This window comes from Bacillus rossius, chromosome 15 (assembly GCF_032445375.1).
Source record: "Bacillus rossius redtenbacheri isolate Brsri chromosome 15, Brsri_v3, whole genome shotgun sequence".
In the NCBI taxonomy this organism is placed as follows: Eukaryota; Metazoa; Arthropoda; class Insecta; order Phasmatodea; family Bacillidae; genus Bacillus; species Bacillus rossius.
Genome location: NC_086342.1, coordinates 37,800,664 through 37,813,700, shown reverse-complemented (window position 1 = coordinate 37,813,700; position 13,037 = coordinate 37,800,664). Strand labels below are relative to the sequence as shown.

Sequence of the window (13,037 nt, the reverse complement as noted above, 5' to 3'; positions counted from 1 at the left end):
TCCCGCGATTTTTTTTTCTTCTTCTTCCTCTTCGCTTTCCCCCACCACCCGACTGTGGATAGGGGCGTAGATAAAGTCCTGAACCGTTTTTTGCTGCACGTGCTATCGCTTGCATACGTGCCTGACTCCGGACATCGGAAACAGTTTTAGCAACACCCGCAGCTCCACCAATTAAGCTGCCTAATGCAGCGAGTGCTGGAAATATAAATGGTAATAGACCACCCTTCTTCCCCAGGGCTTTCCTGACAGATTTACGGTTTCTCTTCTTTGATGATGATTAAAATCTTAAACCTGCACCAAGCTTACGTTTCACTCTCATAATCTTGTTAACGGTCCACGCGGATACTCTCTGTCCAAATTTAGTTTCGGGAGACTTTCTAATCTTCTCGGCCGTGTCAGCTAATATTTTATCCGCTTTATGTCTTTCAGACAAGTTATTACTATTCGCATACACAATATCGTGAAGACGACACGCCTCGTCTAGTGCATTCACACCACGATCACCTCTTGCTAGTCTCTCGGCTAGTCTCGTGCCAGGTCCACAGAAATTGTAGCCCGGAAGATGTGCCTCGAATGGTAGCTTATTTATAACAGAATTAACTAAGCCTGAACCTCTCTTCCGTCTCATACAAGACATATCAAGACACTGAGTGGTTTCACTATAAGGATGACTGTTTTATAGTGTTTAGGTTTAGTATTAAGAATGGAGGTTGTTCAACAACAGCTCGCTTTACCAATTTCACTAATTGATGATGATGTGTTTAGTAAAACTGAAGAACGTCATGGATCTCTGTTACCAAATACCATACGGTGTATAGTGTCAGGTCCTTCGAATTCTGGCAAAACTTGTCTTATTCTTTCACTTCTAGAACAAACCAATGGGATACGTTTTGAGAATGTGTATTTATATAGCAAGTCCCTAGAACAACCAAAATATCAACGTTTAGCCCATGTGCTGGAAAATGTCGGGGGAGTGAAATTTTTTAAATTTCGAGAAAATGCTGATGTTTTAGACCCCAGTCAAGCCCTCCCCAACTCTGTGCTAATCTTCGATGATGTTGCTTGTGATAAACAAAGCATTGTTCAAAAGTATTATTCTATGGGGCGACACCACAAGATCGACTGTTTCTACTTGGTACAAACTTATACCCAAACCCGAAAGCAATTAATGCGAGATAATTGTAATCTAATAATTTTGTTTAAAATGGACGATCTTAAACTAAAACATGTGTTTTCCGACCATGTCGGTACAGATATGAGCTTTGAGAGATTTAAAACTCTTTGCGGTCACTGTTGGAACAGTCCTAATGAGCATGGTTTCATTGTGATAGCTAAAGATTTTCCTCTACATAAAGGGCGTTACAGATGTGGTTTTGATCAGTTTATTGTGATAGGTTCATGAATCATGATGTCAAAGTTCGGTGGTGGTGGACTTAAACGATCGCACGACTCATGCATGACGTTTACTCGTGAAGGGGACTGCGACTTAAGCTGGAAACATCTGAAGAGAGTTGGTGATCCTAAACAAGATGGTGATGCTGCTAATAAGAAGTATGTTGACGCAGTAAGCGGGGCTTTTACACATGCTTTGCATTCGATGACTGATGGTATGACACGACAAGTTACAGATATCAACAGATCACTTACTGTAACAAGAGATGTGCAAGTGGGGATTATGGAGTTCTTGCGCAATATGGAGGCTAAAGAACAGCATTTAATTGCTCAATTAAATGAAAGTCTTTCAGCTGTGTCGACAAAGTTGGGTGATATGTGCACCTCGTTGGAGAGCAGGTTAGATTTATTCGCACAAACATTTATAGAGGAACTAAATGATGCACTAAATGCTAACATGGTTGAGATGGTATTGAAAATTAATGCTGGAATTGTACAACAGCTTTCACAAATGAATCGCACTGTTGGTGTTTTGACGATTACTCCAGATGAATATTCTCGCGGTGTGTTGTCTAAGAAACCTTCACCTCCAAAACCAGCACCTGCAAAAACAGCATCTTCAAAACCAGCACCTCCAAAACCAACACCTCCAAAACCAGCACCTCCAAAACCAGCACCTCCAAAACCATCAAGCTTTAGACATGCCTAGATCACTCACGTATTGATGCTAGTTGTATATAAAAGGGTGATATGCTATCGCTTACTCTGCAGTCATGGCTCTTGAGGCTAGTAAGTTGGAGCGCGTCATAGAAAATGTTCGTGCAAAGTATCTACTTGCCAAACGAGCTCGTTTGGAGAGGGATGCAATTAATGAAGAAATATTCAAGTCTGTTAATTCGCGTTTGGATAAACTTGGACCTACTACATCGCTCGCACAGTCTATCGATACTGTGAAGCAGGATTCTGCGGAAGAAGCTACTGTGAAACAATATTTAGAATCAAGCGACAGTGATGACTCGAATGCTATTCCTTTAAAACATCACGGTGTTCCATATGATGATTCTTTAGGTGGAGTGCAGTCTTATTTGCAGAGCTACAACCTTCGCTCTGGTGATGGAACCTATGGTGTATCTAAACGACATAACCGCTGGTTTTTAGGGGACACGGAAGTATTTTTTCACGATAACAATATGATTCGCGTTAAAGATGAACTAATACAACCTGCTCCTGGTTTATTTGAACTTTTATTTCGCAGAGAGCCGCATACGTACTCGGAATCGGCCCTTAAACAATATGGTAATCTACTAGAGCTTACAAATGCTTATTTTAAAAAGAATGATCCTGTAACAAATCTCTATAAAAGCACGTCACATGCGAAATTTGATATCATTAAGCAACTGTTTCCACATATTGGTTCGCAGCAACGAGGAAGTGGATTGTTACATAAAACATTGGATTTAGGTCGTAAACGAGAGTTCATTTATTGGAATGATCCGAATGAGATAGTAGATCGACTCAGGTTGTTAATGGCCTCGCAGGCTTCTGGCCACACTGGACACAATAACGAAATCCTTTCGATACTTGAAGAGTTACAAGAATCAGGATACATTGCAAAATGAGCGACGCACAGCGTGGGATTGCATACGAGCTTCACCGAGGCAAACGTATTATATTTCCTCGCAGAAAGGTTTTAACATATGGACTCCATGATTTACTACAGATTGATTTGGTAGAAATGATACCATACAGTAAAGTGAACAGTGGTTACAAGTACATCCTGACTGCCATAGATGTGTACAGCAAACGTGCTTATGCAGTTCCAGTTAAACAAAAGACAGGTGTGATGGTTACTGCTGCCATGAGAAGTATTTTGAAATTAGCAGGAAGTTTTAAAAGTATTCAAAGTGATGCAGGAACAGAATTTTATAACTCAACTTTCAGAGCTCTTATGAAAAGAAAAAAATATTAATCATTATTCCACTCACAGTGAGATTAAAGCAAGTGTGGTAGAGCGGTTTAATAGATCTCTAAAATCGCTGCTTTTTCGCGAGTTTTCAGCTCAAGGAAATTATAAGTGGCTTAAAATTTTACCACAAGTTCTACATGTCTACAATAACAGATTCCACCGCACCATTGGCATGGCTCCGAATCAAGTGAAGGATGACTCTTTGCTACAAAGTGTTTACAAATATGTAAAGACAATTGACCCTAGAAAACCTAAGGCTCGTGTGGGGGATCATGTACGCGTGTCACGAAACAAGAAATTTTTTGAAAAGGGGTTTACACCGAATTGGTCTCACGAAGTGTTTAAAGTAACAGCTATGAGGTCCAGCTTTCCGCGTGTGTATAACTTGAGTGATATGGATGGAAATAAAATACAAGGTGTTTTTTATGCTTCAGAAATTCAAATTACAAAATACCCTAATACATACTTGGTAAATAAAATTCATCGAAAGCGTGGTGAAAGATTCCAGGTGTCTTGGAAGGGGTTTCCCGATACCGTGAGGACATGGGTAAAGAGAAACGATATGGGAGTTTAAGATTACATATACACATTTTATTTTACCTTATTGCTTGTTCTCAATCGAAGCATATTCTATGGAATCGTTTGTGTGGGCTGTTGTTGAGATTCTATTCCTGCAATGTATTTATAATGTGTGGACTACTTCCTGAACGCGACCCAGCACTCTGCAGCTTGGGATCAACAAGCTGTGACGTCAGCCCGCGCTGGGCGCCTCATTGGAATGTGTAGCGCGACATCGGGGTTGCATGTCATCTTTCCGTCAAGACCCGGTCTTCATTCTGTCTCTGACAATTCCATAATGAACATGGCTGCTTTTGAGGAAATTCGCGATTGTATTGAATATGCGCTTCATGCTTGCATCGGCATGAATATAGATGCGATAGTACACCATCTAGAGGTCTCCGCGATCAATTTGTTCGCTGCATTTCCAGAGGAATACGAGTTTCTAACATACCTTTACAACGGTATTATAGCATGCCTTGAAGCTGTAATGGAGGCTCAAGAGCAAGTGGAGCCAGATGATGGAGTGGACAGCGGCTTCGGAGAGAGTGACGGTGAAGCATAATGCTTGCGCCCTTGTTAAACATGGAAAATAGGCCTCTCGGGGAAACTCGCCATGTATAAAAAAAAGGAGTTAACACATCTAATGCTGTACCTCCTGAGACATAGTCTCTAAGGTGATGTGGAAAGCAGCATACCACTATAAATTCAAACACAAGTTTTTATTTTTTTTTTTTTTCAGCTTACACTCCAGAGAATCTTCCGCCACGTCGAGATGAAGAGAATGAGACTACACATCATAGTTATAAATTCACTATCACTAAATAATAATAATGAGCTTACACTATTATTAAATGCATTACAGGAAAGCTAACACTAAAGTATGCCTATAAGAAAATATTTCTTATGCCTGCTTCTGATGCATATAAAGGAACACATATCATGATCATTTAATATGGTGCACTCTGTGCATGTAAGGGAACAATCTTTTCGGTGCACTCTGTGCATGTATTGGAACGAGTCCTTGGGTGTATCATGTGCTTCCAAGATGGTGGGGCTGTTGAATCCAAGATGGCGGAGAATTGTTTAAAGGTTGTAATATTTTTTAAATTTAAATATCGCGCCCTCTGGTAGCAACACTTGTAACTAAATATATCGATTAGCATTCGACCTATCGAATGGTGCAGCGCCCTGGCAGCTGAAATATGAAATAAAAGTAAATATATCGATTAGCATTCGACCTATCGAATGGTGCTGCGCCCTGGCAGCTGAAATATGAAATAAAAGTAAATATATCGATTAGCATTCGACCTATCGAATGGTGCTGCGCCCTGGCAGCTGAAATATGAAATAAAGATGGCGACGGTGGCACACTCTGGTAGCCAACTTGAGAATCAAGATGGCGGCACCTCTGGCAACTAATTTTTGAATTTGCCGCGCGATACTAGCGACATCTACCAGCCAACTTGAGAACCAAGATGGCGGCGCCTCTGGTAACTAATTTTTTGAATTTAGCGCCATCTGGTAGTCTGTGCTGGAATTAAAGATGGCGGCTGTATAATAATTTTTAATTTCAAATGTGGCGCCTTAGGTATGCATTAAGGAAGGCAAAAACACCCTCCCCCCATTTATCATAAACTTGACATCAGTAAGTAGCATATATAGATTATTTATTCCACCATATTCCAATTGGTCTCGTGGTCTAGTGGTCAAGGCGTCCGCCTCGTAACCACGACATCCTGGACGTTTTCACATCCCATGGATCGAATCCCAGCCTCGGCACTGAAAATATTTTAGTTAAAGGAAAAATAATACCTGCTGCTACCTGGTGGCGACCAACAGAACTATATGACGTCACACAAGATGGCGGCCTCCAGCAGACGAAACAAGATGGCGGCCAGAAGAAATCAAGATGGCGGCCTCCAGCAGACGAAACAAGATGGCGGCCAGAAGAAATCAAGATGGCGGCCTCCAGCAGACGACACAGAATCATGACATCATGATTCGAAGTTGGTGGAAATTTCTAGAAATACAAAATGGCGGATTTGCGAATTTGCGATTTGCGGATTTGCGGATTTGCGGATTTGTGAATTTCCGGATTTGCGGATTTGCGGATTTGCGGATTAGCCACTGGATTAGCGGATTAGCCACTGGATTAGCGCATAAAAACTAGATTTGCACATAAAAAACCATAAAAAATGCGTAAAAAACCATAAAAAATGGGATAATCCCCGGATTACCCCGCTCCCCCCTCTTCTATGTTCCAGAGTCGGCACGCTCTCCCTACTATTTGTTAATATAAAAGATGGAGGACTTTTAAAATTTAAACACAACTAGTACTATAAGTTTAAACTTGGTACCAGTAGTGAAAAATATGGTGGCCTACAGCAGAAGATATTTTTGTTTTAATTGTGAGCGTAGTAATGAAAATGGCGGTCTTTTCAAATGTGGCGTGCCCATTTGTATTTTTGAATATGGCGTCAGTATAAAACGATGTCTGCCTAAAGCATTATATAATTTTTTTAAGTGGGTGACACTGTAAACAAGATGGCATCACGAGCATCTGGGTGACCGAGGAGTCCCAGTGATGTGAAAGGTACGGGCCGTGTCGGTATTTACCGGGCCTACAGTGGGGGGGCTTGCACTGGTGGTGTCCTGGGGTATTCGGCGGCTGGAGGTCTGCGGTGGCGTAGCATGTTGGGATGGGTCTCCTCAACCACTGTGCGTAGCCGTGGATTTTCCATAACCGTGCCGCGTCTGAATATCGTAAATATTCCAGGTCCATTGGGGCCAATGGCAGCTTCACTACCATGTAAAACAGATACATCCCCTGGCTTATTCTGATACTACCTTTGAGCTGCAGGCACAGAACCACGGATGAGTGCAGCTAATAGATCTTGCGAAAACATGTAAACAAGATGGCGTTTCCTAGCAAACAATTTTTATTTACATTTGGTGGCACCATAAAAACAATGCCCGACTTTAATTTTTTTTAATAATGCCACCAATAATAAACTTGGCTTCAGTAATAAAGATGTCTGCCTAAAGCATACGATATTGTTTCAATTAGGCACCAGTGACTATAAGTTAGAACTGGGCGCACCTTAAGGTGTATTGGCCCCCAACTGAAAGGATAAATTATTTATTTAATTATTCCTCCCTCAACAGATGCTCTGGTCTAGTGGCTAGTGTCGCTGACTGCTGATCCACCTCTCTCGGCTCGGTTTGATTATTAAAATTAATAATTTTTTATAAATTTTATAATTTTTCATGATTTATTATAATAAAAATTAAGGATTTTTAAGATGGCGGTCGTAACGATGATTGTAGCGGTGAGGTAAAAACTGAAGATGTTTTTTCTTAAAAATAACATCACACCAGCGCTTCCTAGCTTCGAAAATATGAACCAAGATGGCCACCGACCGTGACGTCCACAGCAGACATCTCCCTGCCGCGTGGAGCCCCGCCCAAGTCTGGAGCCCCGTAGCAACTACCTGTTGCTTTGTTTACTGTGTCCCAGAACTCTACCGCTTACCCTACTGTGGATCCGCAGAGGACTTCCAATCCCTTAGCTAAGTGCAGGCAAATATTTGCAATACGTGCAACGCAATATAAATATAAAACACTTGCGTTAACTTTACTAAATATAAGTAATTTTCACTTTTTCGATAAGACTATGAAAGTTTAAGTGTGGATAGTGGGTGATATGTTTTCGTTTTAAATAAAAAAAAAAGTGGGTTAAGCCAATTGCATGTGATTTAAGTTAAAGTATAAATAAATGTTTCCCTAAGTGTAAAGTCAAGAGTGTATTTGTGTGTTATTTTGTGTGTTGTAATGTGTAGCCGTGTTTAAGCGGATCCATGGATCAGACTCTTTGTAAACCGACTTCAAAAAAGGAGGAGGTTCTCAATTCGTCTGTAATTTTTTATGTTTATTACCTCAGAACGTTCGACTGGGTGAACCGATTTTTATGATTCTTCTTTTATTTGAAATATGGTGCTTCTCGTGTGGTCTCATTTCAATTTGCTCCAGTTTTGACAATGGCGTCCATGAAAAAAACCATACAAGTCTTAAATTTGTATTAAGTATGTGCGCGACAAATGGACGAATAACTCAATATCACGCCAACCGATTTCGATTATTCCTTTTTTATTGGAAAGGATGTACTTCAAGGGTAGTTTGATGAGAGTTTGGTTAGGTTCTGACTATGGGATCCATGAAAATGTAACTGAACTCTTCAATTCTTAGGAGCAAATTAACACCACCGCCGCCGATTCATCATATTGCCATCCGGGGCAGTAAGCGTGGGCGAGGCCAGAAACCGAAGATTCTATAACTCGCTAAGTGCATAGTAATTCAGGTGCACCCCACACTGGTGAAGAATCATTTGAATCGACGGCGGGGGTGCGTGTCTTGTGGGATAAGTTTGGAACACGGGCCTGTGTGTGCGCTGGTAGGTTGTGTAAGCAAATTAACGATACTCGGCCGAATCTTTTATAGGCTATCCGGATATTTAGTCACCTACCGTAACGTGGATCAAGCTGAGACGGTTTGCACGTTGCTCTCCTCTCTCTTTGGATAGACGATCGTGTATCACGCAAAGTCGGTGGGCACGTTGCTCCTTTCGTCTCATTTTATAGACGATCGTTGATCAAGCCGTGACGGTACATACGTTTTTCGATATTTTCTCTGTTAAAAACTTTTTCCTGTAAAGCTGCATTTTCGAAAGTCTATTTTTGCGCTCCTCGCAAGTCTCTTTTGAAATTGTCCTCGATGTAGATTTCCTCTGTCGAGATAGGCGTTTCTCCCTGACTTCGTTTGTTTCATTTAAACGTTGCTGTCTCATATGAGCAGCACATTTAGTAGGTCTACCCATATTCAGACAAATTAATTAGTGTACTTCAGATTCACTAAAAATCAAAAAATAAACACAAATCTTAACAAAAAAAACCACTTCAAAAAAATATTCCAGAACAAATTAATATGCACTAAAAGTAAAAAAAAATAATTGCGTATTTTTCTACAACTTTATAATCAACTTACCTTTTATACTTATCAATATGTAGCTACTATCTATGTGTTTACCACGCAAGAAGGTAGGTATAATGTAGTAAAAATTATTGTTATTTTTGGAGTCGGAGGCAGCCAATAATAATACGAGAATACTTTAAGAAAATTTTTTTTTTACAAATTAACTTTAATACGAACGGCAATATATTTTGAGTACTGTCACAGAATACCAGTACCTAATTAAACCCATTTATAAATTAACTTTTATGAGACAATACACTGTGACAATATCTGCGACCTTGAAACGACATAAATACAAATACCTAATCAAACCAAACAAACGAACTTTAATACGACACTATGCTAAGACATAATGTAGCAAACGGTAAACGAAAATATAGCCAATATTAAACACAAGGACTTTCTGTAAGAAGGACGGGGTAGGTATGTGTTGAGTTAGATTTAAAGTGTGACACCGACACCAAAAATAACAATAATCGCAACTACATTATACCTACCTTCTTGCGTGGTAAACACATAGATCGTACCTACATATTGATGAGTAGAAAAGGTAAGTTGATTATTAAGTTGTAGAAAAATACGCAATTTTTTTTTTTAGATTTTAGATTTTAGTGCATATTTTTATATATATATTTTTTGAAGTCGGTTTTTTTTGTGTTAAAATTTGTATTTATTTTATAGCAATCACTGTATGTGTGGAGAATGACATGACCACTGTGTGTCACGTTGTACTAATATGATTAGGTAATTTGTTTGCTAACGGTGTTGTATGTAGTTTGCCATGTGGTCAAAAGTAATATTTCCTTTACGCTTAAGTGAGAGTATTGCAAGTGTAAAGAGGTCTGTGGTTCGTATCTGACAACCTCAAAGATATTTTAGATTTTTGAAATAGTTATTTCAACAACATGTAGGTTGTTATCTTACGAGATTTTCGATCAAAAATCATATATTCAAAAAAAACCTTTTTCGTGTATAAATTTCATTAAGCTCTGTATCCCGTGTTGCATAAAATTCATAAAGTAATTTAAAATAGCGAATTTTCCTTTTTTTTGTAATAGTTTGGGTTTAATTGACATAAAATCATGTTCTCTTGAAATACGAAAATTTTACCTACTACTAAATAAAACCACTCAATGCATACAAACACATGCACATTTTTTCCACACCCAATTAAGAACTGAATTATTAATGCGTACAATTTTAAGATCAGCTGACTTGCTACAAATTTTTACTGATGGTGGTTTTATTTTATTATAAAAAATTACGTTCACAGACTTCAAAACCTTTTCAAGTCTTCGGACACTTATTACTGCAGATTGACTTGTTGAAAACAAAGCAATTAAAATATATGTGGATGGGGCGAAGTTCTATTGAAATTTAGCCTGAATTTAAAACATTTCGCTAAAATGCAAGAATTGGCCGTCTAGGAATGACGGATACCTTACAAATATGAAAACAGCACTGTGAAATACCAGAAAAAAGGATAAACATGCGACAAATCGTCATAAAGATATAAATGATGTTACTAATATAAATAATTCAGCATCCACTGAATTGGCTAATATAAAGCCTGTTTCTCTCCTAACATATATAGTAATTTTAAATACTGTTAAATGATTAAGTTTGAACGGCTCAGTAATCATAGCGTCTTTATTTTGAGCCAAATGTTCTGGGTTCAACATCTGGCTATATGGCTCATTTTGAACTTGTACTTTAACTCCTGGGGTTGTAGGATTCAGGACTAGGTTCGTAAAACTACACATTGCAAAAGGCAACAGCAAACCATCGTAGAATCATATTTCCTAGTCACACTACGGTCACAACCCTGTGACGATTGTTAGATACATCCTTACCAGCCTCCGCCCTGGCAAACACAAACATGAGTTAATTATTTCAGATAGCCCCTACTGTGCTTAATGGCCACTCGCCAATGGCTTGTCACTTATCTTGATTTAGTACCATTTTTACGACATACATAGTTCCTCCGAGTATTAGCTTCTGACTGGCCGCCATCTTGGATTGTGACGTCACGGCGGCCATCTTGAATGACATTGACTTTGTCCTTTGACCTAAAACTTCAAAATGTGCCAAAAATAACCGAACATTCGCCAAAATATGCCAAAATCCGACAAAAGTTTCCGGTTTTTTGAAATAAAAAAAAATCCGCTAAAAAAATTTCAAAAATTTTAAACATAAAACTGTCTCTATTTGGAGGGAAACATTCCCGTTTTGAGGGACATTTTAAAGTTTTAGTTCTCAGAAACGACAGTGGCTTGAAAAGTCCGCAAGGTGGCTTAAGAATTCACATCTCTAACCTCCCTAAGCCACCAAGGTCATGACGTTTTCAATCAGTATGCCACGGCTTCAATCTTAAATTATGACTTAACAGCTGCAATTATCGAAATGAACGCTATTTCGAAAACCAGTAATTTTTATGTGTAAGTTATTTAGTCTTGAAAAAATAATAGCACAGACGAACACAATGTGCTCTAAACGACGAGACTGTTTCAAAAAGATCAGTAAAGAGAAACAGTCAAAAAAAAACCTGGATAACACAGAAATCATAAGTACACAGCGATGAAAATAAACAGATATTATGCACATTACAACGAAGACAGCACAGAAGATTTTCTATGACAAAACAATTACGGCGATCCAACTGAACCTGCCTGATATTTTTTAATGTTTGAATGTGTTAGTCTGTGCTGTCGTCATTGTGTTGCCCATAATGCCTGTTAAGTTTCATCGTTGGGTTTATCTGTTCGACATCAGCTGATATAGGCTTCTTCTCTGTGGGGTTATGTTTTCATTTATATTTCTCATTTTGCATTGTTTTTTGACGTGACAACGTCTAATAAATCGATGAACGCCGTCTGCACGCACGAAAAAGTGTCCCGTTACGCACATTGTCCCGTTAAGCTGTGTCCCGTTACGCTCATTGTACGCTTGCGCCGCATCTATCTCTCTTCCACTCGATTGGAACAACCATCGATTTGACTTTTTCGAGGCACATTAAACTTGAAACACTCCCATTCGTTTCCTACTTTTCCTATCATCGTCCTATCCTTAAGAGAATAACACAGATTGGAAGAAGTTAAATAGCAAACATGTATAAAAGTTATAGTTAAAATAATCTGTTCGTTTAAGTAATAAACATATTTGAATTAATGAATGCAAATAAAAGTAAATTTATCAATTAAATTGTAGATTTCATTTCACTCATTATTTGTATCCATACAAAATAGTGACAATTCATTAAAAATGATTCAATTTTATTCATAAAAGTATGCAATCATTTCATCAATGTTTTGTTATGACTTTGTCACGTTAAACTATCGTCCGTAAACCGACTTTACAGACAACCATTTTTTTTATAAAAAAACAGTGTCAACCTGCAATGGCGTATGTAAAAAAATTGTATTAAATCCAAATTCAAAGGCGTGACCTACCTTGACTGGGGCAAGCTGCTACCAGGCTGTGAGACGACCAGACTTCTCTCCTGGAAAACACACACACGCACAATCAGTGACGAGCGACATTGAACATAGGCACAGCTGTTACCAGACCATTACTCCTTTTCATTAACCTGTTCAGATGTACCTTTCCTGACTGTTCAAGCCGGCCTTTGTAAGTTCCTAATAAACTATATACCGTTAACACAACACCTACTCAGCACGAACACAAGCAAAAAGTGGTGTTTTGAAACAGACAATATACGAGCTGGAAGAAAGAGTGGTGGTTAAATCCCTAATCATTAGCTTTGTAGGTCCTAACTCCTTAATAATCTGTGCATTACCATGCGACATTGGACCATATTGAACAACTATATTTTCAAAACTATTTTCGTTATTATTTCTTTAATTTTAATCATGTAGATTCAAACACAATCTAGGGGATTCTAGGGGTAAATATTGACATTATTAGTAATTATATTTTATTTAATTTTTTTATAGTCCCTTAAATCTTATTAGTTTGTTTTCTGTGAAGCTCAAATTAAATTTCTTCGTTGTTTTTTCTTAGATTTTGCTGTAGTACAATAGCCGTTATGTATATATCGTCACGAAGTTAAAATTTGATAGTCAGATTTTTC

At 38.6% G+C, this 13,037-nt stretch overlaps 1 long non-coding RNA gene across 1 annotated transcript in view; it reads right to left on the bottom strand.

Annotated features, from left to right (window-relative positions):
* The window catches only part of LOC134539376 (uncharacterized), a 1,030,613-nt gene that overhangs the window by 297,175 nt on the left and 720,401 nt on the right, over positions 1 to 13,037 (bottom strand). The window contains exon 3 of the long non-coding RNA XR_010076303.1: positions 12,397 to 12,446. This is a non-coding gene — a long non-coding RNA (uncharacterized LOC134539376). The remainder of the gene's footprint in view (positions 1 to 12,396; positions 12,447 to 13,037) is intronic.